Source organism: Rhinatrema bivittatum, chromosome 12, assembly GCF_901001135.1.
Source record: "Rhinatrema bivittatum chromosome 12, aRhiBiv1.1, whole genome shotgun sequence".
Classification (NCBI taxonomy): Eukaryota; Metazoa; Chordata; class Amphibia; order Gymnophiona; family Rhinatrematidae; genus Rhinatrema; species Rhinatrema bivittatum.
The window spans coordinates 32693423-32719641 of NC_042626.1; the positions used below are offsets into that span (position 1 = coordinate 32693423).

Consider the following 26219-nt stretch of genomic DNA (forward strand, 5'->3'; position numbering starts at 1 on the left):
TTTAGGATTTTGTCTTTCATCAGTGTTTCCTTCTTATTTAAGCTTCTTTCATCTGCACATCTGCTATTAGTAATCTCATCCACATAATTTATAATATTAATAAGGATAAGCCTTTGTTGGCATTTCTGGAGGTGACATCAGCATTTACTGACCCAAAAGGTAACTGTTGAAGAAGGCAAATTAAAGAGCATTAGTTTCCAGAAGGTGTAAGAGGTCTTACTATTTATGGAAACAGAAGTCAGAGAGGAAAAAAAAATGTATCAACCTTTATTCACCACTGGAAAGAATAGGGATATTTTCATATGCAGCTTTAAAAAAAAAAAAAAAAATTGCACCAGAGAAAACGTCTGATGCATCCGTCTCAGGATGTGTATGCTATGCAGAGTTGTTTCGTTTTCCAGTTGGAGGCTGCCATCATAAGAAAAGTCTTTTGCTAGGAAGTGCAAGGCCCATATTCGGTGCCGTTTGTCTGGCTAAGTTGGAACTTAGCCGGACAAATGGTGCCACTTGAATATCCGGCCACGGTCAGCAGCCGGCACTTATTCAGCTATCTTTGTATTCACCTCCCGAGTTAGCAGGATTAGTCGGGGCGGGGCAGGGTCTCCAAGATGAAGCCAGCTATCTGGCTAATGTAGCCATTTAGACAGCAATATTTAGTAGAGATGTGAATCGTGTCCTCGATCGTCTTAACGATCGATTTCGGCTGGGAGGGGGAGGGAATCGTATTGTTGCCATTTGGGTGTTTAAAATATCATGAAAATCGTTAAAATCGTGAGCCGGCACACTAAAACCCCCTAAAACCCACCCCCGACCCTTTAAATTAAATCCCCCACCCCAAATGCCTTAATACTTCATCAACTTTGGGAGGGAAGTACTTACTTGCCCTAAACCAATGGCAGGAAAACCGGCACACTAAAACCCCCTAAAACCCACCCCCGACCCTTTAAATTAAATCCCCCACCCTCCCGAACCCCCCCCCCAATGCCTTAAATTACCTGGGGGTCCAGCGGGGGTCCGGGAGCGATCTCCTGCCGCAAATCGTTTTCCGTACGGAAAATGGCGCCGGCAGGAGATCGACTGCAGGAGGTCGTTCAGCGGGGGTTCCGGACCGCCGCTGAACGACCTCCTGCAGTCGATCTCCTGCCGGCGCCATTTTCCGTACGGAAAACGATTCGCGGCAGGAGATCGCTCCCGGACCCCCGCTGGACCCCCAGGGACTTTTGGCCAGCTTGGGGGGGCCTCCTGACCCCCACAAGACTTGCCAAAAGTCCAGCGGGGGTCCGGAACGACCTCCTGCAGTCGAATCGTGTTGTTCTATGGCCGCCGCCATTTTGCGGCCACCATTTTGCAAAATGGCGCCGGCTGAAGACAACACAATTCAATTGCAGGAGCCCGTTCCGGACCGCCGCTGGACCCCCAGGTAATTTAAGGCATTTGGGGGGGGAGGGTTCGGGAGGGTGGGGGATTTAATTTAAAGGGTCGGGGGTGGGTTTTAGGGGGTTTTAGTGTGCCGGTTTTCCTGCCATTGGTTTAGGGCAAGTAAGTAAGTTCCTGCCCTCCCCCTTCCCCCGATTTAAGATTTTTTAACGATAAATCGGGGGAATTGGTATTGTATCGTGGCCCTAACGATTTTTGACGATTTAAAATATATCGGACGATATTTTAAATAGTCAAAAAACGATTCACATCCCTAATATTTAGCATTGCTAAGTTAGCCAGATAACTTTAGGACTGCATGAAAGCAGTTCAGTTATGGAAAAGGGATACAGATGATATCTTGATTTTATGGAAGAGGAATTCTGTTAAGGATAATAACTGTAGAGTCGAGCTTAAGGGAGCCCATACCCTAAATCCGGCTGTGATGGACAGTCTGTTGAAGAGCCAGGATTAGAACTCGAGTGCAGGGTGATGAAGTGAATTGTCGAGATCGGTGTTTCTTAACCCTTTGTAGACCAGGAACCAGCTAGCTACCTTCCTTAAAATACATGTATCAGTTGTAGCGCTGATGAGGTGGGGAGGGGAGGGAAAGGAAGCAGGGTGTTCTCCAGAAAATTAAAGAGCAAGGGGGATATACTCCATCCCCATCTGGTCTTTAGTCTTACGGGTTGGCCCTGCAGCTGGTCTGTGTCATTTTATATTTAAACCTTTTATTCGTTTTCAATCAAATGCAACATCAGCAGAAATGCAACCACCACAAACAGGATCGAGCTCTACAGTTTGGTCTGTGTCATTTTAAGAAGGTAAATAATAGCCAGCTTAAGAAAACTGGTTTGTAAAAAAAAACAACTTGTTCTTATTAAAGGAAAAAGGCCCTCTCTTTCTCTCTCTCCGGTCCCTCTTACAGCCAGCCACCAGCTGATCATTTAAAAAAAAAAAATGCCTTCCTCTTTCTTTCCCTCCCCCATGTCAGCTACTAGTTGGTCATTAAAAAAAACCAAACAAACACACATCCTCCTCTCTTCAACCCCCTACCCCCCTCAGCCAGCAACACCACTGCAATTAATACCCTTGCCCTGTGGAATTTTGTTTTCCTATTAGAGCGGATCCCAAGGCCCGGCCTCTGGAAGAGGAGCAACTGAAGCCCGAATGAGAACGAGGACTGAGTCCGAGTCTGCTCCACTCTCGGGGCCCCTGTGGTGACCCCGACTCCTCCTGCCTCCTGCATGGTTGGCAGGGGCCTGGGGCAGAGCAGACCCGGACTCTGTCTGGTGCCAGCTCATTAGCGTTCAGCTGCAGCTGCTCACCTCCCGGAGGCGGGGGCCACAAGTCAAGTCCCAACTGGGGGGGGGGAAGGTATACAGGGGGGGGGGGGTTAGGAAAAGTCTCTGCTGGCTGTGGTGGAGGCTACAGTGCAGTGTGTGTGCAGCTGCAGGACAGGCCTTGCTTCCTCCTCATCCTCCTGCAGTCACAGAAATGCTGCCAGGGACCAGTGCCGGTCCATGGACTGGGTTGTTGAGAAGCACTGGTCTAGGTTTTGCGGAGAATCAGTAAAGTTCTGAGCACTAACCAAAAGGCATTGCTTCCGTTTTGTAAAGCAGCGCTACTGGCCAGGTGCTTTTTATTTTTTGCTAAGTTTTGTGACTTTTCCTAGCTTGGGACTAACCAAGGCTTTGCAGTGAACACGATTGCCTCCGAGTAGCCTCCCTACTGTCATTGATGATTGCCCGTAGCTTGATTCCTGCCTGCTGTTTGATGGCCTTTGGTCTTGTTTTCTGTGGTGTGGACGCTGGTTTCTGTGGGGGGGGGCTGCCAGTGGCATGTAGAAGGGCGCAGCCTGCCCCTCGTCCCTCATGTGTTCCTTGCTCCTGGACTGGGGCTCCAGTTACCCGAACAGACGTGTCATTTCCTATCACCTGGGAGATGCAATATTAATGACGCAGCTTTTGTTACTGGTTTGTCTGATGCAGCAAAAGATTTGTGCGGTGCTGCTGGTATATCCCAGTATGAAGTAAGATGGGGAGGGGGGGAGGGAGGGGAAAGGGAGAGAAGGAAGAGAAAAGAAATAGAATGGAGAGATGAGAGACAGGACAAAGTGAAGGGAGGTGGAAAATCCATTTGTAGAGACATTATGGTGAACTCAGAAGTAAAGTCAGTGTAGAGACTTTCATTTACGAAGACCTATTCTAATATCATGGTTAATAATGATTACATAAATGTGTGATTATTTCCTTGGCATATTACATCACACAATGTTGTGTGAGATAATTGACATAGTTAAAACAAATGTCCCGGCCCCAAAGAGCTTACAGTATTCCATGGAGCTCAGAGAAATGATGTGACTTGCTCAGTCAGAGTCGCACAGCGAATGGTTAAGAGGAAAATCAAACCAGGATCTGCCCTGCGCTTTCTAACCTGCGGCATTCTCACCGGTAATAGGTATATGTTCCATTTTTTCAGGCCTGTGAAACTAGGGCCGATGTGTGCACAGCAGAGCTGCCATGCGCTTGGAGTACTTTGCTTCTAATTAAGAGACACAGAGAGTGCGAGGGAGAGCACATGAAGGAATGAGAGAAATGTACATAGAGAGGGAGTCTGCATAGAAGGAGGTGCCCCAGGAACTGAGTTTTAAAATATGTGAAACAACAACAACAACAAAAAAGTCACTGCCCTTATGGTTCCTTCACCAGATGTGCTTACAACCACTGGCCCAGGCCATGCTATAAAGGTTCAGGCACCACACGTGGCTCATCTTAGGCTCGACCACAAATTATGCCTGCTTCTTTTTAATAGCCCTTCAGTTGGCTGTAGTGCAGAAGAGGCCTAGTGGTCTTGGAAGAACTTGATCCTTGCAAATAGTGCAGTCCTGATTTTACCCCCCAGGCATGTAGACCAGCCAATTTTTTTTTTTGGGGGGGGGGGGAACAGGACACTAGGAGGGGGAATTTAGCATTACCTCTCCATGCATACCATAGAGTAAACCCTATTACTAGAACATGTATGGCACGAAATGTATTGTGGCTTTGAAAGATCACAGAGGGAAACATAGTTCATTCTAATAGGGATATCTCCGAAATTTTTTAGGACTTTTATTTTAATTGATATAACGAGGATCCCAGTAAGGGCTGCTGCAAGGGGTGGGCAGGAAGGGAAATTGCCCAGGGAACCAAGTGATGTGGGGGGAGAGAGGACATGGGAACGGGAGGGGGAGAGCATCAGGCCACCCTTGTGAGTCAGCCTGTGAGTCTCCTAGCACACACCCCCAAAAGAGAAGGCGGGACAGGGGTGCCAAAGGAACCCCTGCCCCCGCTACCGTTTTGTTCAGTGACTTCCCTGGTCTGCATTGGCCTCTCTGGAAGGGGTCAGGAAGTGTTATGGATTGGATAAAGTGTGTATAGTTATTTTACTGGACATAAGGCATTGCCCTATTATACTATGGACCTGTAGCCCACACCCTCATAGTCCCTAGCAGAAGTAAGAGAGAGAGAGAGAGAGAATGAGCGAGGAAAGATGGGCGGCAGATATTTCTAATCTGCTGGAAACTGGATGCTTCAGGAGCCACAGGAGGAACACTGAGCTGCAGCCATTAAGCCCCAAAGTGAATTATTCACAAGGACGGAAGGCTGACTTCAGCAAACAGCTTACCCTACAGGACCTGCCACCAGCAGGACAGGCACATGTGCCCAGGAGAGAAGAGGGGGGTGCAGAGAAAGGGCACCTGTGTGACAGACAGAGAGCTTGGGAGGCAAAGAGGAAAGGAAGAAACAGTGCTCGGGAGCAAAGAGACAGCCGCAGAGGGAAAAACAACGGTGAAGGCGAGCGAGTGAGCCAGGCAGAGAAAGTGACAGGGAGGGAGGGAGGCAGAGGGCGATCTGCAGACATAGAGAGAGTGAAGGTCAGGCCCCCCTACCCACAGAGGCAGAGGGGGGGAAGCGGAAAGGCAGAGGCACGGGGAGACGGGCAGCAGAATCCGACATCTGCCAGGGAGGGAGGAGGAAGGCGAGAGCAGTGCGAGAGAGGCAGGCAGCCCGGGAAGGAGAGAGAGAGAGAGAGAGGGAGGGAGCCATGCATATGCACGGCAGCGGCGAGCAGCCGTGAGAGAGAGAGAGACTGACCGAGGGGAGGGAGGGAGGGAGGCTGAACGGAAAAAAACCCCCAAACCCCTCCCGGCAGGAAGAGGCTCAGCGATGCAGTGGCTGAGCACTGAGGCAGCCGCAGAGGGTTCCCCCAAAGCCTGAGGACCCCCCCCTCCCATTCCCTCCCCTCCCCCTGGCAGAAGGGCTGTGAGATGGTTCAGGAGGTGAGTACCCTCCCTCTCTCCTCCTCTTCACCGGCTTCCCCCCCCCCCCCCCAGCTCGCTCCTGGAGTGCATGAATGAATGAAAACCCTGCACCGCTCTGCGCCCTACTCCAGCCCTTAATGGCTTCCAGGTTAGTGCTTCGGTGGACGTTTGGCTTCTGCACTGCCTCTCGCTTGTGCTTGCCGTGTTTGTGCTTTTCTGCCTGCCTTGCCTGGGGGGAGGGGGGGGGGGTGCAGATGCGCGCGGAGTCCATGTTTTAGCGTGGCCGGGAAGGACAGTGACATCATGTTGCCTTGCTCGCTGCTGTTGCATCGCCGCTTCTGGTTGCTAGTGTCGGAGACATTTATGCTGCTGTTTCCTCATCCTTTCTAACAAAAAAAAAAAAAAAAAAAAAAAAAAAAGGTCTCTGGCTGCCGGATGCCTGCCCACATCTGAGAGGATGCTGAAATTAGCAATGCGCCATAGACCAAGTTCACTACGGAGGGCTCTGTGTGCGTCTTTTTGTGTGGGCTGCATCTTTGATGGGTACTGATGCCCATTATTAGATCAACATTAATAGATAGTGTTGTACATGAGTTTTCAAGTCCACACAGGTCCCTTCTTCAGATGTGACAGCAAGGCTAAAGGACAGAAGCCTGTAGCTTTTGTTGTATTTGTGTGTGATTGGCCAATGGGTGTTGCTGGGTGTGTTTTAGGAGTGTTTGTATCTCTGGATGTTTTTGTATGTTACTTTATGATTGGTTGTGTAGCTGTGGGGTTGAATGTCATGATATTCGAATGAGTGTGTGCATGCATGTTTGATTCTTTGTGTGTGTGACTCTGTATAATGCAGTTTATGCTTGCATGTGTGTTTGTTTGACAGTGAGGATGCTTGTGATTGACTGTGTGTTTGTTTACATGTTTATATGTCTGCAAGCATTGCACTCTGCATGCATTCAGCAGTATGTGTGACTGTCAGAGTGTGTTAGCATATGTTGGTGTGCTTTTGTTTGACTGTGTGTTTTAATGTATATTTGCATGTTTGTGTGTGTTAGTTGGTGTGAATTTGCGGGCTTGTAGTACCTGCCTATATGTGTGTTTGTCAGTGTGCAGGCTTGAGACTTTGAAAGTGTGTGTTTGCATGAGTATGATAGTGTATATTTGCATGTTTGCATATGTTGGCAGTGTGTGTTTCCGTGTGTGTGTGTGTGTATGAACTGTATGTATACTCTGTCTCCTGTGTCTCTGTGCTTGCCTGTTCACAGCAGGATCCAATATTTAAATTCCTCTCTGGTTTTATGTGCTGGTGATGACAGAGGAAACCTCCAGAGCTTGGACAGGCACTTTTATTTCCAAGAGGGCTAACAATGCCCTTCCTCTAGTCTCACATAAGGTGGAGGAAGGCATCTACAGAATTGTTTGTCTAACTTGAGTAGTAGATAAAACTATGGAAATTATACTAAAGAAAAGGGTAGTACAGCATCTTGAAATAAGTAGCTTACAGGACACCAGATGGCATGAGTTCATAAAGTCAGACAAACCCTGATTGAGTTCTTTAGTGAGGTGATAAAAGTAGTGGTTAGGGAGGTGCAGTGGATGTTATTTGAACTTCAGTAAGGCTTTTGATACTGTTATGCCTAGAAGGCTGGTAAAGAAGCTGAATGCCATGGAAGTAGAAAGTTGAAAATTGGGCGAGGAACTGGTTGAGTGACAGGGCGTAGAAGGTGACTCTGGATAAGGTAAAATGACCAGTGGGGTACTCCAGGACTCAGTACTAGGACTGGCTCTTTTCAATATTTTTATCAGCAGTTTTGCAGAGGGACTTCAGGACAAAAAAAGATGTGTTTGCAAAGGATAAGGATGAAAAAATGAAGGGGATTTGAATAAACCTGGAATAGTGAATAAGGGTCATGCAGGTCACTAGTGAGACCCCGATCTTGAGTACCATGTTCATTTCTGGAGACTGTAATCTCAGTAAGGACATCGAGAGGATGGGGCTAGTCAGGGAAGGGCTGTAAGAAATGATGCAAGGCCTGCAATACAAACTCCACAAAGAAAGACTCAAGACACTCAAAATGTCCTTGCTGGTGGAAAGATATGATAGAAATGTTCAAATATTTGACAGGCTTCAGTAAATCACAGGGGAGAGGAAAGAGTTTTGAACACAAGGGATCATGAAATGAAGTTGGAGGGTGGAAGGTTCAGAGGCAATATGAGAAAATATCATTTTACTAAGAGGTACTTGCTTGAAATCACCTACCCTGAAAGGTGGTAGAAAGCAGGAATGTGACAGAATTCAAGCACGCTTGGGACGGAGGTGTAGAGGATAGTGGTAGGATCAGGTTTGGGAGGTTGCAGTATTGCACACAGCTCACCCTTTACGACCTTGAGAACAGAGGCATAGAAAGAAGTGATCAGGAGAAAACAAAAGGGAGATAAAGGAAGCATGACCTCGTGACACCACAGGCCATGGGATAGCAGGACTAGTGCCAATTGGCTATAGCTTCTTAGAAACCAATAGGATTGGTGCTGGCTGGTTGATGGTGGCCACTTAGGAGTCAGCGTGCTGGATTTCAGTATGGGAACTTATTTATTTATTTATTTAATATCTTTTATATACCGACGAACGTTGGGAACATCTCATCGGTTTACAGAGAACAGAACTTAGCAACAGGCTTTACATTTGTCACATGATTATAATAGGAATAGTAGAAATAACAATAATAACAAAAACAATAATATACGAGTAATATGGAAGTTATACAAGTAATAATTAACTAAGTGGGATACATGATAGTGGTTAGTCAGAAGAGGGGCAGGGAGATTCTGCTAGATATGATTGATATCAACATTTGTAGGAGGTATAAATTTGTATATACAATGGTTGTCGAGGAATATATACACGTTTGTGAGTAAAAATGTTCTTATTTACAGTAAGCTGTCTTGATAAACTTGTATGCGCATCTAGCCAGGATGGTAAAAATGTTCTTATTTACAGTAAGCTGTCTTGATAAACTTGTATGCGCATCTAGCCAGGATGGTAGAGAACCAAAGAAAAAACTTAAATAAAGAGCAGTATCCTAACCAGAGTCATTCTGGGATATATTCTTAGCAGTATGGACAGGAATGGGTCCATTGGGCTTTTTCTGCTGCCATCTACCATGTAGATGATGCTGCCTCTGGGGAAGCAAGCACGTTCCTGGAAAGAGTCACCACTGGCTTGTCTCGTCAGCTGTCAGCTGCCCTTCACCATTCCTGACCTTGTGTTACAAAGAAACTGTTTCACATTGCTTAGAGAAATAATCATTAAAAAAAAAAAAAAAAGCTCAAATGAATCTATTTGCATTCCCAGTTGCCTTCCCTTCCCTCGTGTTTGCTTCTGCCTCCTCACTTCTAGTTCTCATCCCTGATTATTTTTAGCTGTGAGCTTTAGTGCTATGCCAGTGAGGGGAATTCTGGGACGGCAGTATTGATAGTTCAAGATTGCTAACCTGGAGACACTTCAGGCCGGTGTCTGTGGCAGAATCAATTTTGGTCCCATTAGCAGGAAGACGGTAGTGCGTCTCCCATCACTGAGATGTGGGAGCCTGGATGTCTTTCTTTCCTTGCTACCAGGATGTGAAATGCTGCTCCTGCTCCTGATAGGGCTGTCTGCATGTCCACCATTGCTATGCCTAAACCCACTTTCCTGTCCCAAGAAAGAATCCACCCCACACTTCCTGAGTGAGATCTGACTCTTACAGCCGACACAGAGAGCCCTGGGAATGAAAAGGACGAAACAGCTTTATAAAGGACAATGACAGCTTCCAAAGCCATAAGTCCTTAAATTAGATTATTAAGATCACAGATGCAAAACACATACCCACCTGTAAACACACCCCCACCACCAGCCGCCTTACACATGCAAAGCACATACACAATTCTACCCCCACAGCAAACACACAAATCATTCTGCACCTCACACATATAGAAAATCTTTCCTAGCACACACACACAGAATGTCCTTTCTCCCTTCCAATGCATGCCGTTGTGTTCAGTCAGGGTCTTTCTGCACTTCTACCTACTAACATGCTGATTCTCTTTACCTGTTATTTCTGGGGTGGCCAACTCCGGTCTTCAAGAGCCACAAACAGGCCAGGTTGTCAGGATATCCGCAATGAATATGCATGAGATAGATTTGCATACAATGGTGGCAGTGCATGCCGATCTATCTCATGCATATTCATTGCGGATATCCTGAAAACCTGGCATCTTTCTGGCTCTCGAGGACCAGAGCTGGCCACCCCAGTAATATGGACAGAAATGTTGAGATTTTGTAGTTCTGATCGCTTACTTCTGCTGTTTGGGTGATTCAGGCGGTTATTGAGGTCAGTGAGGTATGATAGAAGCAGAATGATTTGCAGGTGGGGGTTTTTGCCCATGAGGCAAATCTAATACTAATCTGCTCTGCATATGTCTCCTTTGCCTCCATATCCACACTTCTGCATGCACTAATGCCTGCTTATTTAAAATGTTTTGTGATGAGGAGGGGACTTTTTCCTTCTCTGCTCCTGCATATACTCAAGTGTTCAAAGCAGTGCTCATTTATAATCATCAGTTCCTCCTTATCACCAGTGTCCAGGCATTATTCAGCATTTTGCTTTTGTAATATTTTTCTTCATAATGCAAATAAAACTTATCTGCCAGAGCTGCAGCATGTCATTTGTTCCTAATGCCGAGCCCGACACTGGCGGTGTTTTGAGTTTATCTCCCTTCATGCCGCTGCTCAACTCAGGCGGGATATCCCAAATGCTGCCGTCCTGTGTCGCCATGTGTATACGTCAGTGATACCTATGAATTACTCAGTAGAAAACATCTGTGGTAAAAGAATTCTGTAAATTCATAGCGCTGCTTATTAATCAAGGTGTCATTGAAGAATGTTAGGAATTTTTAGGAAGGGAATGGCAAATCAAATGGTTGCTCATTGGTTAGACCGAACCTTGAATACTATGTGCAATTCTGGTCGCCGCATCTCAAAAAAGAAATGGTAGAACTGGGGAAAGAACAGAGAAGGGCGACCAAAATGATAAAGGGTTGGAATGGCTCCCCTGTAAGGAAAGGCTAAAGAGATTTGGGATGTTCAGCTTGGAGAAGAGATGGCTAAGGGGGATATGATACAGGTCTACATAATCATGAAAGGACTTGAAGGGATACATGTGAAATGGTTATTTACTCTTTTGGATAATACAAGGACTAGGGGGCACTCCATGAAGTTAGCAAGCAGCACATTTAAAACAAACTGGAGAAAATTCTTTTTCACTCAGTGTACAATTATGCTCTGGAATTCATTGTTAGAGGATGTGGTTAAGGCAGCTAGTGTAGCTGTGTTTATAAAAAGGTTTGGATAAGTTCCTGGAGAAGTCAATCAACTCCTATTAATCAAGAGGGAATAGCCACTGTTTGTTGCCTGTATTATTGGCATAGGATCTATTTAATGTTTGGCTCCTTGCCAGGTACTTGTGGCTTGGATTGGCTGCTATTGGAGACAGGATACTTGGGTTTCTTGGACCCTTCATCTGACCCATTATGGCATATCTTATGTATGTTCTTATCACATTAAAGAGTACCAATCTAATTTGTCCTTAAGACTATTTGGAATACTGGTCTGTAATTTAAAGTTCCAGAACTGTTGCTTATAATTTAACCATGCTATCCTATCGCCACCACGAGATGTTTTACCTACTTTTTCCAAGATGGTCCATTTCAGCTGTGACAATGTGTGACGTGATTCCCATCAGTGCCGTACAAGAGGGGCACTTAACTTTCCTGTATGCAATCCGTTACGATGTTCTATTAATCTTTTCCGATGACTCATTGTATACGGCCCACAAATACTTGAAGGCATGGCCTCGTAATTGCATAAACCATATGATCAGAATTACAATCTGTTATCGTCTTTCTTGTAACAATCAATCCCGTTATTGGATGTCTCCATCCTCTTCCCCCTTCTGAAGTTGCACAGAATTCACAGTTATTGCCAGGGCTATGTTCTGCTAATATATTAGCAGATTTCTGATGTTGAACCCCCTAGAAAATGCTGTTAAAGGGGGTTCCTTAAATATACGATGTAGGTAAAGTACTGACCAGTGTCTCCATATTGGAGACTCTGTCTACACTGTCGTATTTGGGTATTTTAAAGCACAATACTAATCGTGTCTGAAGGCCCCCCTCTCATTTCATCCCACCCTTTTGTCAGACTCCTAGGCAAAGCTCTGCTTTGGACATTTGAGTGTATGCAGGAGCTGAGTATCAAGAACGCCCCTCATCACAAAACATTTTTAATAGGCAGGCATTAGTGCAAGCAGAGGTGATCACATTTGCCATATCATTGGATTTTCTTATAAGGCTATTGTCCGTATGTACTGTACAGTGGCAGCTGCTCTCTATACCATTGATCCCCCTCCCCACCCCCAATGCCTGCTAGACCCATCTCATTTCATCCTACTCTTTACTCAGACCCCTTGGGAAATTCTCAAACCTAAGTAAATGCATACTGGCAAATACCTCGGGTACTAAGGGGCCAATATTCAGAAAAAGCTGAGCTTCTAAATGTAGGCTCCAAGGTTTGGTGCCTAAGTTAGGAGCCTATTTTCAGCTAAACATAGGGGCCCAAGGTTTCAACCGAAAATTCACATAAATTTAGGCCCCTAAATTTAAGCGTGACATTCATTTGCCTAGATTTAGGCTCCTAAATCAGGAATGCTCGGCTCCTCGTTTCCCCACCCTAACTCCATCCCTCTAACCACCCATTTTTTAGGATCCTAAATTTAGATGATCATGTCTAATGAAACTATGAGCCTAATTTTTCACCTTCCGTCTTAGTAAATTTTCAAAAGAGCCAATTTAGGAGCCTAGCTCCAAAACGTTAAGATACTAAATCCTTTGAAAATTGATCCCTAAGAGTTTAAGAGCTACTATAGCAACAAAGAGTGTAGCTCTCTATTACCTCTCTGAGGGAGTGGGGGGGATTGTAGAGCTGAGCAGTTGTGTGGATGGGCAGGCTAGACAGGCCCTATGGTCTTTTTCTGCTTTTGTGTTTCTATGAGAGGAAGTGACTTCAATTGTTAAAAATGGTTTCTTATAACTCTCCTCTGTTCCCTCCCCCTTCCCACATGGCTGGGAAGAGTTATAGAGAAAATATATTCATATCTCTGTGCCCCAATAGGGGAAGATTTAGTATTTCTACCCCGATGGGAGGGGATAATGGAATAAGACTCAGCTCTCTGGTGGGGGGGGGGGAGGGGTGTCTCATAGCTCTCTGCCTCTATGACAAAGGATATTAGAGTTCAGCTATTACACACCTCTTATCCACTTGTCCCAACACTTCTTCCTACCCTTCCCCTCCCTAAAAGAAAGCCTTGGGCTGTAGGGATAGATAATCAAACTACCCGTGCTCTACACAAATCCTGTGGGTAGTTTGTATCCCTGGAGTGTGTGACAAAATAAAGCAAAACGATGCTTAGATTATTGCCCTCTGAAAAGTATCCGCACACTGTGCCTATTTTTTTGTGCGAAACACCCATGTAAGTGCCTCTCCCAACCTAATCTTGGGCTGGGATTATTTCCCCTGCTGTACTCTGAAGATACCCAGGTATTGCTGACATAATGCAAGTACTTCTACCTGCATGAAAGTTGGCCAATAGTTATAAAGACCAAGGGCTTTCATTATTGCCCTCCCAATGTATAGGATGCCTGTGAAGGGTGATGTGCGTTTCTTACCATTAATAGTTTGCATTCAGATACGTACCGTAACCGAGGAGAGAGATTTTCTGTCGAAGGAAAAACTCTGAAGTGCGAGGTAGGAGAGTGAAGTCAAGCTCCCTGTCAGATTGTTCACTGACAGATGAAAGTAAGCCGAGCCCAGCGGTGGCGGCAGAGGGGTCTCTGTGCTGGAAAACTAGTAGAAGTAGTGCCAGATTTACACAGCGCTATACAGCTACACATGAGGCAGTCCCTGCTCTGTGGAGCTTACAATCTAAAATATAAAAAAAATATTTCCAGCATAAGCATTTCACAGCCCTGAGACTGAAACCTCATAGGGAGACTAAACCGCTATAGGTGCGGATGCCTTGCAGCCCTGCTTTCCTAAGAAAACTTCAAGTCCGCAGACTCAGTGGGACAAAACCAGCCCGTCCCTTATAACCCACATAGCTATCTGGTTACTTAACCCGGTGTACACCTCATTGGGGGATTGTAGCACCCCCCATGTCCGGTCCACCACCGGGATGCCGACCTCCCGCTCTTGGTCCACTCGTCTAGAGCAACTTCCCTAGAAGAGCTCGCTGCGAATTTGGATTTCAGCTGGGTCTCATGCAATGCGATTTTCCCCCCCAAAACTGGGTCAAGCTGTTTTTGGCATTTCCAGCGTTCCGGATTCCTGGTTCTATCACAGGCCTCTGTAACCATAGAAACGGGGAAAGGCATTTGTTCTTCCTGCTCCCCTTCCATCAGGCTCGGGCGCCTTGAATGATAGAGGAGCTGGGGGATTTTGACTACTGGAGGGGCTGGTGATGTGTGTGTGTGTGTGTGTGTGTGAAACGTTTGGGTAACTCTTTTCCTTCCTTTTGCTGAAGTAGAATTGATAAATGTGCAGTGGAAAAAAAAATCACACGTTACTAATTTGGCTAATTCCCACCACACTGGGGTGGGGAGGCGAGGGGGGCCTTCTACGGCTGTTCTTTTCCCTCATAGCCTCGGGGATCCGGTTCTTCCCAGTACAACCAAGGACGAGGTTAAGCGCACAGATCACTGCTTTTGCATCAACATGTTCTCGGAGTGGCGTACCGTGAAGGAGTACCCGTACCAGAACATAGGGTGCCGTGTTGGCTTAGCCATGGCTCAGGTCACCTCTCACCGTGGGCCGCAAGAGAAACCATGTTATGGATGTACATCTTTGTCTCACCCTAGGTTCCCCTGGAAAAGGGCCTGCTTTCTCCTTCTGGTTTTTCACATTGTGTAGATTCTCTAGATTTCCAAATGGCATACAAAGGGGATGAATGTCAGGAGGAAAAAGGTTCACTGCCGAGAAATCGCGCTGGTGGAATTCTGCTGCAAAGAGGCTGTGCTGGTGTTTTTAAATTAAATGTGAATATATGGAGAGCTGTAGGATGTTCTGTCAAGGAAAGCGTGTCCTCCTTTAACAGCATTTCTCTACCCTGCTCTCCCTTCATGTCATCCTGTGCTGTAACTGTAATTCTCTTCTCTCCTAGACAGCTAGCTTTGTGCCTGGTTGTGCAATATAACCTGTTATACTGTCAGTTCTCTACCCTTTTGCCCAGGGGCAGACAAACTCCAGTCCTTGTGGATGTCCCTAATGAAGAGGCATGAGATAGACTGGTATACCATTGAAGCCTTGTGCATGCAAGTCCATCTCACGTATATACATTACGGATTGGTGTGCATGAGGTTGCCTACCCCTGCTTTTGCCTCCTCACAGGATGTGCAGCAGAATTCACATTCATAGGAATCTGACAGGGGCCATGCTATGAATACCTCTGCTTTGGTCTTTGGCACTGGGCTGAGAGCATCAACGCCTTTCACAATGGCTGCCTTTTTGCATCCCTGCTGACCTGAGCCAGATTTGAACAGGTGACCTAGAGAGCCATCCTGTTCCCACAGTTATACATCCTGGAATACTGTCAGTTCTATCCTGTGTTATGTGCCTCTCAAGGGTACTTGTGGTTTATCTCTCTTGATGCATATCATTTTTTCTCATGAATACCTGTGGTTTCTTTCTCTAGTTCTGCAGAAGCGTTTCTCAGGAGTCAGTTGTAGTTTCTCTGTTTTTAACCCAGCAGTTTTCTCTCCTTTTGATCTCCAGCTCAGTTGGAATCAGGGCTGAAGTCTGGCAGCAGGAGGCTTTATTCACAATGACCTGGGGATTTTTCGCTTATTGTCTATCCTCTCCCAGCTTGCCTAAGTCCATTCATTGCACCAACAGCTTTCGGCCAGAGGCCATGCACCAGGGATCCTTTGGGAACCCTGCAATCATGGGCCCCAAACCCAGTCACTAGGATGCCCTCCACCCTCAGAGTTTGTAACTGCTGCCTCCACAGCACTACTGGAGCCCAGGGAGTGGAAGACCTGAGGTGGAGATCAAATTCAGGCCTCTCTGCATGGAAGTTAATGTTTCTAAGTACAATCGTGTTTTCTGGAGGTGAGTTTACTTTTTCTCTGAGGATAGCGTATCTCAGCAGTGAGTATGGTTGGTCCATGAGTGCTTGTAGACTAGTTTTCTTGTACCTAATAATGGAACTGATAGTGAAGCATCTAGAATCTAGCTGGCTGCAGGATCTGATGAAACATGGTTTTAAACAGAGGGAGATCGTGTTGAACAAATCTGATTGATGTCTTCAATTGGATGACCAGAGAATTAGATAGTGGGTAGACATAAGATGTAGTGTGCTTGCATGTCAGCAAAGCTCTTGATACTGTTCCGCATAGGAGGTTCACAAATGTGTGGCCTGGGGTGGAAACAAGGCCAGTGCAAGAGTATTTGGCACCCTAGGCAAACCTTCAGCCTTGTCCCCTCTCTCCAACGTATTTATTGGTAGCAGCTCCAGCATAGCTCGCCCTCCTACCGGAGGCAGTGGCTCTAGCACAGTGCTCCCTTCTTAAGCAGGATTATTTATTTATTTATTTATCTATTTTTATTTAAAAACTTTTCTATACCGTTGTTAAGTACCATCACAATGGTTTACAGTAAGGCACATAAATTAATGTTGAATAAGTGTATAGAACCATATAATCTAAACAGGTGCCGTAAAGGTTCGGTTACATCATTTTGTGATAAATACTATTTGGTGAATGTGATAAATCTTGTCCTTTTATACCTGTATCAGATTAGATTAGATTTGGCATAGAACCTCTCTATGCCTCACGCTGGCAGGATTGTCATTTAGTGACAATCCTGCCACCTCAAAAATTTTGGAGCTCTAGGTGACCACCTAGTTTGTCCAATGGAGGGCCGGATTAAGGCCAATTGATGCACCAAGCAGAACCGAACGATGGTGCCCCCTCCGCCCTTCCATTGCTTAACTGGCAAGACATTAAAACTCAATAAGTGCTAAAGGTGAAAAAAGAGATTACAAATTCAGTTTTCTTCCAGGCCAGACCCCACAACTATATTAATTATAAATCTTTTTAAAAATTGCATTTATTTAACACTAAATAGCAATAATCAATATAAACAAATTATTTACTTATAACTAGGGGGCAACAGAAAAATGTACATTTTCAACACTCTCTGGTTTCCCCCTTCCCTTGGTGCCCTATGCACATGCTTATTTTGCTGAATGGTTAATCCAAGGGTGGCCTAATGGAAGCACTGGCCCTGGGTGGAACCCAACGTGATGGACTGAATTAGAAACTGGTTGAGGCGTAGACAATAGAGCGTGGTGGTAAATGGTCTGTGCTCTGAAGAAAGGTGATGAGTGGAGTGCCTCAGGTATTGATCCTGGGGCCAACTCTGTTCGCTATTTTGGAAAGCAATTTTATGGAACCATTAAAAAGGAGAATTGGTCTTTTTGCAGATGACACTAATGTCTGTAACTGGTTGGACACAGATGAGGGAGTAGATGGAATAAAAAAAAAATCTAGGAACGATTAAGGAGTGGTCAACTGTTTGGCAGCTAATGTTCAGTTCTAAAAAATGCAGAGCCAACGAATTGGACTGCAGAAATCTGAGGGAGGGGAACATGATGGGAGTGAGATACTGTTCCGCATAGCGGAAAAGAGATCTTAGGTTGATTATCCAATGATTTCAAAGTGGCAAAAAGGTGCAAGAAGGTGGTGGCCAGAGCTGGAGGGAAGACTAAAGAGTACAATAAAGGGCTTGATCATGCCATTGTACAGGCATTGGTGAGTCCTCACCGGGAATATTGTATCCAGTTCTGGAGGCTGCAACTGTGGCAGGAAATAGAGTGGAAGTGGTCTAGAGAATAGTTATCAAAATTGTGCACGGTCTGCCCCATAAACCCTATGAGAGAACATAAGAACATAAGAAATTGCCATACTGGGTCAGACCAAGGATCCATCAAGCGCAGCATCCTGTTTCCAACAGTGGCCAATCCAGGCCATAAGAACCTGGCAAGTACCCAAAAACTAAGTAGATCCCATGCCTCTGATGCCAGTAATAGCAGTGGCTATTCTCTAAGATAGTTTGATTAATAGCAGTTAATGGACTTCTCCTCCATGAATTTATCCAAACCTTTTTTTAACCCAGCTACACTAACTGCACTAACCACATCCTCTGGCACCAAATTCCAGAGCTTAATTGTGGGTTGAGTGAAAAAGAATTTTCTCCGATTAGGCTTAAATGTGCTACTTGCTAACTTCATGGAGTGCCCCTTAGTCTTCTATTATCCGAAAGAGTAAATAACCGATTCACATTTACCCATTTTAGACCTCTCATGATTTTAAAGATCTCTATCATATCTCTCCTCTCCATCTCTTCTCCAAGCTGAACAGCCTTAACCTCTTTTGCCTTTCCTCCTAGGGGAGCTGTTCCATCCCCTTTATCATTTTGGTTGCCCTTCTCTGTACCTTCACCATTGGAACTATATCTTTTTTGAGATGTGGTGACCAGAATTGTCCACAGTATTCAAGGTGCGATCTCACCATGGAGCGATACAGAGGCATTATGACATTTTCCATTTTATTCAGCATTCCCTTCCTAATAATTCCTAACATTCGGTTTGCTTTTTTGATTGCTGCAGCACACTGAGCTGACGATTTCAATGTATTATCCACTATGATGCCTAGATCTTTTTCCTGTGTGGAGGCTCCTAATATGGAACCTAACATCGGTTAACTACAGCATGGATTATATTTCCCTATATGCAATACCTTGCAATTGTCCACATTAAATTTCAACTGCCATTTGGATGCCCAATCTTCCAGTCTCGCAAGGTCCTCCTGCAATTTATCATAATCCGCTTGTGATTTAACTACTCTGAAGAATTTTGTATCATCTGCAAATTTGATTACCTCACTCATCATATTCCTTTCCAGATCATTTATAAATATATTGAAAAGCATCGGTTCAACTACAGATCCCTTAGGCACTCTACTGTTTACCCTTTTCCATTGAGAAAATTGACCATTTAATTCTACTCTCTGTTTCCTGTCTTTCAAACTGTAATCCACGAAAAGACACCGCCTCCTATCCCATGACTTTTTAGTTTCTTTAGAAGCCTCTTATGAGGAACTTTGTCAAATGCCTTCTGAAAATCCAAATACGCTACATCTACCAGTTCACCTTTATCCACATGTTTATTAACCCCTTCAAAAAAATGAAGCAGATTTATGAGGCAAGACTTGCCTTGGGTAAATCCATGCTGACTGTATTCCATTAAATCATGACTTTCTATGTGCTCTGTATTTTTGATCTTTAGAATAGTTTCCACTATTTTTCCCACCAGACTCACTGGTCCTTAGTTTCCTGGATCACCCCTGGAGCCCTTTTTAAATATTAGGGTTATATTGGCCACCCTCCATTCTTCAGGTACAATGGATGATTTTTAATTATAGGTTACAAATTTTAACTAATAGATCTGAAATTTCATTTTTTTAGTTCCTTCAGAACCCTGGGGTGCATACCATCTGGTTCAGGTGATTTGCTACACTTTAGTTTGTCAATCTGGCCTACTACATCTTACAGGTTCACAGTGATTTGGTTCAGTTCATCTGAATCAGCACCCTTGAAAACCATCTCTGGAACCAGTATATCTCCAACATCCTCATTAGTAAACATAGAAGCAAAGAATTCATTTAGTCTTTCTGCAGTGGCCTTTTCTTCCTTAAGAGCCCCTTTAACTCCTCGGTCACCTAACAGTCCAACCGACTCCCTCACAGGTTTCTTGGTTTGTATATATTTTTTTGTTTTTATTATGAGTTTTTGCCTCTATGGCCAACTTCATTTCAAATTCTCTCTTAGTCTGCCTTATCAGTGTTTTACACTTAACTTGACAATGCGTATGCTTTTTCCTATTTTCTTCAGATGGATCCTTCTTCCAATTTTTGAAGGATGTTTTTTTGGCTAAAATAGCCTCTATTACCTTACCTTTTAACCATGCAGGTAACTGTTTTGCCTTCCTCCCACTTTTCTTAATGCATGGAGTACATCTGGACTGCGCTTCTAAGACTGTATTTTTAAACAATGTCCATGCCTGTTGTACACTTTTAACCTTTGCAGCTGCACCTTTCAGTTGCTTTCTTACTATTTTCCTCATTTTATCAAAGTTTCCCTTTTGAAAATTTAGTGTTAGAGCTGGAGATTTACATATTGTCCCCCTTCCAGTCATTAGTTCAAATGTGATCATATTATGATCACTATGGAGTCCAGTGGAATTCTTAGTGGAGCGCAGAATTTGGTGAGAGAAGTCTAACCAAATTCTGTGTTCCACTAAGAATTAGATCTAAAATAGCTCCCTCTCATTGGTTCCTGAACCAATTGCTCTATGAAGCAGTCATTTATTCCATCCAGGAATTTAATTATGTATACGCTAGAGGAGAAATGAGACAGGAGTGACAGGAATATCCAAATACCTGAAAAGTATTAATGATGCACATCATGTAATTCTTTGACCTCGGAATGGAAGTTCAAAAACAAGGGGTCTTCATATAGTATGAGGCTTTAAAGGAGTAGACTCAGAAGGAACATAAGTAAATGTTCATAGCCCCTCTCACAGCAGAGAGAGAGGGCTTACATGGGACTGAGACCTGACACACTCGTCTCCGTCCCTGGCTTTATTTCAGGAAACCTTAGGGATAGGAATAGCAATCATTCTAAAGAAGCACTCTTTATGCTAAAAGTGGTGTTTCAACAACATAAATTTTACTTAATAATCAATTTCTTCATTAATGATAATCGGACACAAAGTCATTTATTTATTTATTTATTTATTGGTTTTTATATACCGCCGCTCATCAGAGATATCACGTCGGTGTACATAGAACAAAATCCGCAATTGCATTTTACATAAAACAGTAAGAAAATCAACTGAGAAAACTTTACATTAAAAACTGTTAAATGTAACAACAACAAAACAATTTCATGGGGTTGGATCTACATTTTCACAGTTCTACATTCACCAGCCCACCCTATCAGGATCCCCTTTAGTTTTCTTTGCCTCAGGTTCTCTGAGTGACTGACTCTAAAGGTTCTTTTATTCTTTGAGAGACCCCTTACACGTGAAAATCAGTGCTCTGCTTTGCTTACATCTCTCCTGAATCCGCTTAGATAGACTGTGCTGTGCAAGATCTCCTCTCTTTCCTCTGTTTTGTACCGGGAGGGCACAATATGCTTTCTTCCTCTGGAATACTATCTCGGTGGCACTTGAATACATTGACTGGAACTAAACGACAGAATGAAAAGTTAAACTCCCTTTCTCCATAGCTGTCAGCGCGTCTGCTAACAAACAAAAGAAACCCCAAAACCGCAAAACACAGAACTCTCCCGAGTACTACAACAGGATTCTGTTCCAGCAGGAACCAAAATCCTAAGAGTAAGAGCAATCACTCAGTCATGGGAAACGTACACCTTCCCTACTCCCAGATCTGAGGACCTAGACACACAACCAGGAACAGACAGTTTCAGTAATTTACCCCTGCGAGCTTTTGTCTCTCAAAAACAAGGAGAGACAGCTCATAAGACCTCTCCTTGGCAAGGAGTGGAGGAGTAGCCTAGTGATTAGAGCATCAGGCTATGAACCAGGGAAACCAGGCTTCAAATCCCACGGCTGCTCCTTGTAACCTTGGACAAATCACTTTACCCTCCATTGCCTCAGGTAGAAACTTAGATTATAAACCTGCAGGGGGTAGGGAAATACCTACAGTACCTGAATGTAATCCACTTTGAGGTGGAAAATAAATAAATGGCACTCTGAGGGCACACCATAGATCCAGTACTGTTTGTCCCTTCTGCAGGGTAGAGAGGAAAACTGCCTTTTTTTCCTTCTGATGTGTTCTCACACAGACGCTTCCAGAACACTGTAGAAGTCTCTATACTTACTGCAGGAATGATCCAATGTGGCAACCTTCCAAGGAGGATGCCTTAATGTAAACTGGGGATGAAAATGTTGACCTGTTTAAGAAAAAAAACCCAAGAAAACAGTTTTGTTGTGTATTTATAAGCTGGTGCACGTGGCTGCTTCTGTCTCTTTCAGTGGAGCTGGTACCTGAGCTAAGGAAGCCCGTGGCTGTGCGATGTCACCCGAGGAAAAAACATGTAGCAGGCAGAAACATAGGAAGACACGGGAAGATTTGGTACGAATTAGAAGTTACTGCCCAGAAAATAATCCCAGCAGGAGTTCTACAAGAGAAGTGTGAGAAGCAAAGAGGTTGACGGCTGAACTGTTTGGAGTGAAATTAAAATTGACATTTATTGCCTGGGCTCGGAGACACTGGGGAATCTGAGGACTATCTTATAATATGAGACAGGTCTTGCGAAACAAAATCAATAATGGATATTATTAAACCTTTTCTCCTGTGATAATGTTAAGCATTGGGAATAACGTTGGGAGTGCATGTAACATAGTATTGACGGCTGAAAAAGACCAAATGGTCCATCTAGTCTGCCCAGCAAGTTTCCTATGGTGGCAACTGCTGCTCCATGCAGTTTTACTCCCAAGCCTTATATATTAACAATGCAATATTTTTACTGGGTGAGGAGCCTTTCTTGAAAATTCAGACAATGCCACTTGACGTGCTTTGCTTTTGAACTTGTCTGTAGAAGCAGTCCTGTGCTTTTTCTCTTATGTCTGCGTATCAATACCCCAGACTGTAAAGGTTGGGGCCCATGTTGGGTGTCCTCTGAATCCAGTTCCCCTTTTCCCCCCATGCTGTCAAAGTGGAGAACAATGTCAAAGCAGAGAGCAGTTGCGTCAAAAGCATCAAGGCTTATTGGTTAAGGGTAGCAATCCCTATGCATATTGTTAAGGGTAGTAACCGCCATCGGGCAGGTTACCCCCATGCACCCTTCATTTCCATCCTTCAGCCTTTAGAGATCCACAGTGTTTTTCCCATGCCCCTTTGAATTCTTTGACTGTTTTTGTGTGAGAAAATCTCATCAGAGCCACTCTAGAGTTCCTGCTGAAGCAGACAAACCCCAGGAGAATGCAGAAGAGCTGAAGCCATCACTTTGAGTAGAGACTTGCATGCTTGCTTTAGAAAAGTTTGCCGAAAAGTGGCAGAATTTGTGGAACGTGGAGTTGGCTGGAGTAGTTACTTGGAAAAGGACCTACCAAAAATAATAATTTTGTTTAACGTGAATGATTGCAAGCTGAGACAAGGGAGCCGTCAAAGACATTAAGACGGCTCTCTCTCACTCAAGTCAGTGAATCCTGCAGCAGTGCCCAATGCAAACTGCCGTGGAATTGGAAAGGTAGGGAGGCAGGCAATTTCTGGAAGACGGAGCGACGAGATGGGCTTAGAAAGCCTGCATTGAAGGACCTACTTCACAACATCTGCACCTGACTGTAGATCACCTTCGACTGGGCCCCATCCAGGAATAATCGGGAGCTCACAACTGTTGCATACAGACGCTCACACTGGACCAGAGGCTCTGATCAGAATTGTATTGCTTTGGGGAGATCCCACTAACATGTCTGATGGAAACTGAGTTGGTGTAGGAGTTTTTTCCAGGTCACAGAAATCTTCTGTTGGTGTTCATGTGCATGTTGTATAATCTGTGCCATTAAGAGAAACAGGGAAAGAAAGTGTAGAACACAGGAGGAGACGGGGATACCAGGGGAAAAAATGAGATCTGCCTGAAGTTGTGTTTGTAAGGAAACTGAAAGATACTAGTGAACAGAAAAAGAACTGTTTTAGCAAATGTGAAAACTGTGATATTTGCATCTGAAAGTTTCTGTGATTTAGCTGTTTTACCAATTTCATTCTTCTATTAATAGCCTTTCTTAACAAAAGAGAACAAAAGTTGTTGCATAGATCAAAAGTCTAGCTCTTGGGATAGTTTTGTGGTTTTTACTTGGAATGGAATAACTTTTTTTTTTAATCTTTGCATCTCTGCCTCTCTTCTCAGCCTCCTAGAACCACATTGACCGTGTGGGTTTTCCCATTATACAAGTATGCGCGACAGAGTGGTGGGATTGTGGGGATCAGGTAGGGGCCCCTCTTCATGTAAATCCCTGGGAAGGCAGCGAAGTCCCCAGATTCCGTCTGGTAACATCGGAAGCCCCATGGTGTCACCGTGACTCGGACAATGTGTGGGAGGGAGCCAGAGCAATGCATGCTGGCCAGTTTACGTTAGCAAATAGGTCGTACCATCTTCCTACACTCCACAACATGTTTGTTTGTCAAAGGGACACATTGCTTAGAAAGGAATCCAATGAGTCCTTACACCCTCCCCCAGGTAAAATTTTGGGATTACTATCATGAATTCACACTCATGCCATAACAAAATTAACAGAAGTGCACATGTGGGATAATACCTTTCTTCAAATTCAGAGCCACTGCAATCCCATTCGCATCAGGTTGGCCGCTTTTTCAAAGGGTCTGTGTCCAGCACAGACCATGGAGCTTTTGGCATTTGTTCCCACAAAAAACACAATTCCAAATTGTTAGAGATACACATAAACATCTCTTTTGCAGGCCTTAAAGACAAGGAGTTTACATAAATACACACTAAGGGGCGAATTTTAAAAGTGTTGCTTGTGCTAAAAGGCCCATATGTGCAAGTATCTGGGCCGCACGTGAGCGACGTGTATTTTAATAGCCAGTAATTACACGCTTAAATGTGTGTGCTCGAGTAAAAAAAAAAAAAAAAGGGGGCGGGGCCTGGGCATTTTGGGGCAGGGCCAACATTTATGTGCGTAAAGCCTTATTTTGAAACCGGCCACCGCAGAGCGCTGTGTACTGTTAGCTGCACGTTTACTTCTGCTCCTGATGAGGTGTAAGTCTTCATAAATCTCCGTGTAGGCCTAAATCAACTGGGTGAAGGGTCTGAGGCAACTGGGGGGAGTCGAGGCTGAAGAACCAGAGAGGTCTGGATGACCTGGAGATGGACTGGGAAAACTGATGGACCAATGGGTAAAACTGGGAATGGCCTTCGCGCGAGCACATTTTATTATCTGCTTCCCTGCGCGCATTAAAGCTGACAAAGTCCTAAGGAAGATACGCGAACTGCATTTGCTCAAGTAACTGCTTAAAATTAGGGGCACACATATGCGCGGTAGGCATATTTTAAATCATACGCATTTAAATGCGTGCATGATTTAAAATTCCCGTGAATGTTCACTCGAGCGCCCATACGCACGTGTATGGGTGCCTGCGTGCTTGCTTTCGAGTTAGAGTACCTGGTAGATTTCTTTATCCTTGCTGTGAAAAAAATGAGCTCCTTACATAATACACAGTAGGTTTCTTTGTGTTGAAGGTGGAAACATAAGACTTGTCAATCAGACAACCAGTTCCTCTCTCTTGCTGAGCTAGGGAAAATTTGATTCATGAGATTTACAAATGGATGGGAACTTCTCCATAAGTGACACATACCATAATAACTGTACAGTTTCTTATCATCTTATGTCGCATCCATGGGCTGGAAAGAATAGCCAGAGAATACTGTGGAATACTACATAAGGATACACTACACTTCTTCCTGATCCTCAGCAGGGAAGATCATCAGTAACGCCTTACACATGCTTTTTCCCGTACACATAAGACAGGTAAAAGAATAGCCTTCATATTAGGTACGGCCTGCGGGCTTCATCTGTCCCTGCGTGTATTTCCGCTAGAGCTTTAGCGGCTTTTTCCCACATATGCAGGCGGATTTTAAAACGTGCTCGCGCAAAGGAAAAATCAGTTTTCCCAATTAGTCCACCAGTTTGTCCAGTTGATATTGAGGTCCCCAAGATCCCTCTGGTTCTTCATCCTGTAAGTCTCCCCCACTTGACCCTGAACCTTCACGCTGTGCTGAAAGCCCTAAAACTGGAGATCTCTAGACCTGCTCCTCATCAGGACCAGCGTTAAATTTACATAGATAACACACAGACTCGCGCCAGGGTCATCTTTTTTTAAAATTCAGAGTTACGAGCGTACGTTTTGGCCCTGCCCGGGAACCCATTCCCCACCCCTTTCTCCCCCTTGTCTTGACACGCACAAGGGTATGTAGGTGCGTACTTTGCGGCTACTTAAAATTCACGTTGCTCCCGCGCAGCCTGCATACGCACGTATGTGGCCATTTTTGCGCAAGCAATGCTTTTAAAATCTACCTCTATGTTTTTATGTCCTGTAGACCCAAATGTATTTTATCTAATTTGATTTTTAGTTTAAAAATATTTGTTGTTTGTATTTTGGTTGCTGACGTTTTTTCTCTCATTTGATTATGCTGTATTTGTTTTTTCCTCATTTTTATATGTATTTTATCATGTAGGTAAAACTGTTACCCATCAAGTACTTTGCATTGTGCGAGGTATAAATGCAAAAAAATACATAAAAAAAACAGTTTTTC

General features: G+C 44.4%; 1 protein-coding gene across 6 annotated transcripts in view; it reads left to right on the forward strand.

The window, feature by feature from the left end:
- GRAMD1B (GRAM domain containing 1B) overlaps positions 1 to 26219 on the forward strand; it is a 230608-nt gene that overhangs the window by 129038 nt on the left and 75351 nt on the right. Inside the window, exon 1 of one of the 6 annotated variants that reach the window (XM_029573987.1) lies at positions 21939 to 22021. The exons of the other annotated variants lie outside the window; for them this stretch is intronic. The gene's annotated coding sequence lies outside the window, so the exon portion shown is untranslated. Of the gene's footprint in view, positions 1 to 21938; positions 22022 to 26219 lie in introns of those variants that run through there. 6 annotated transcript variants of the gene reach the window in all.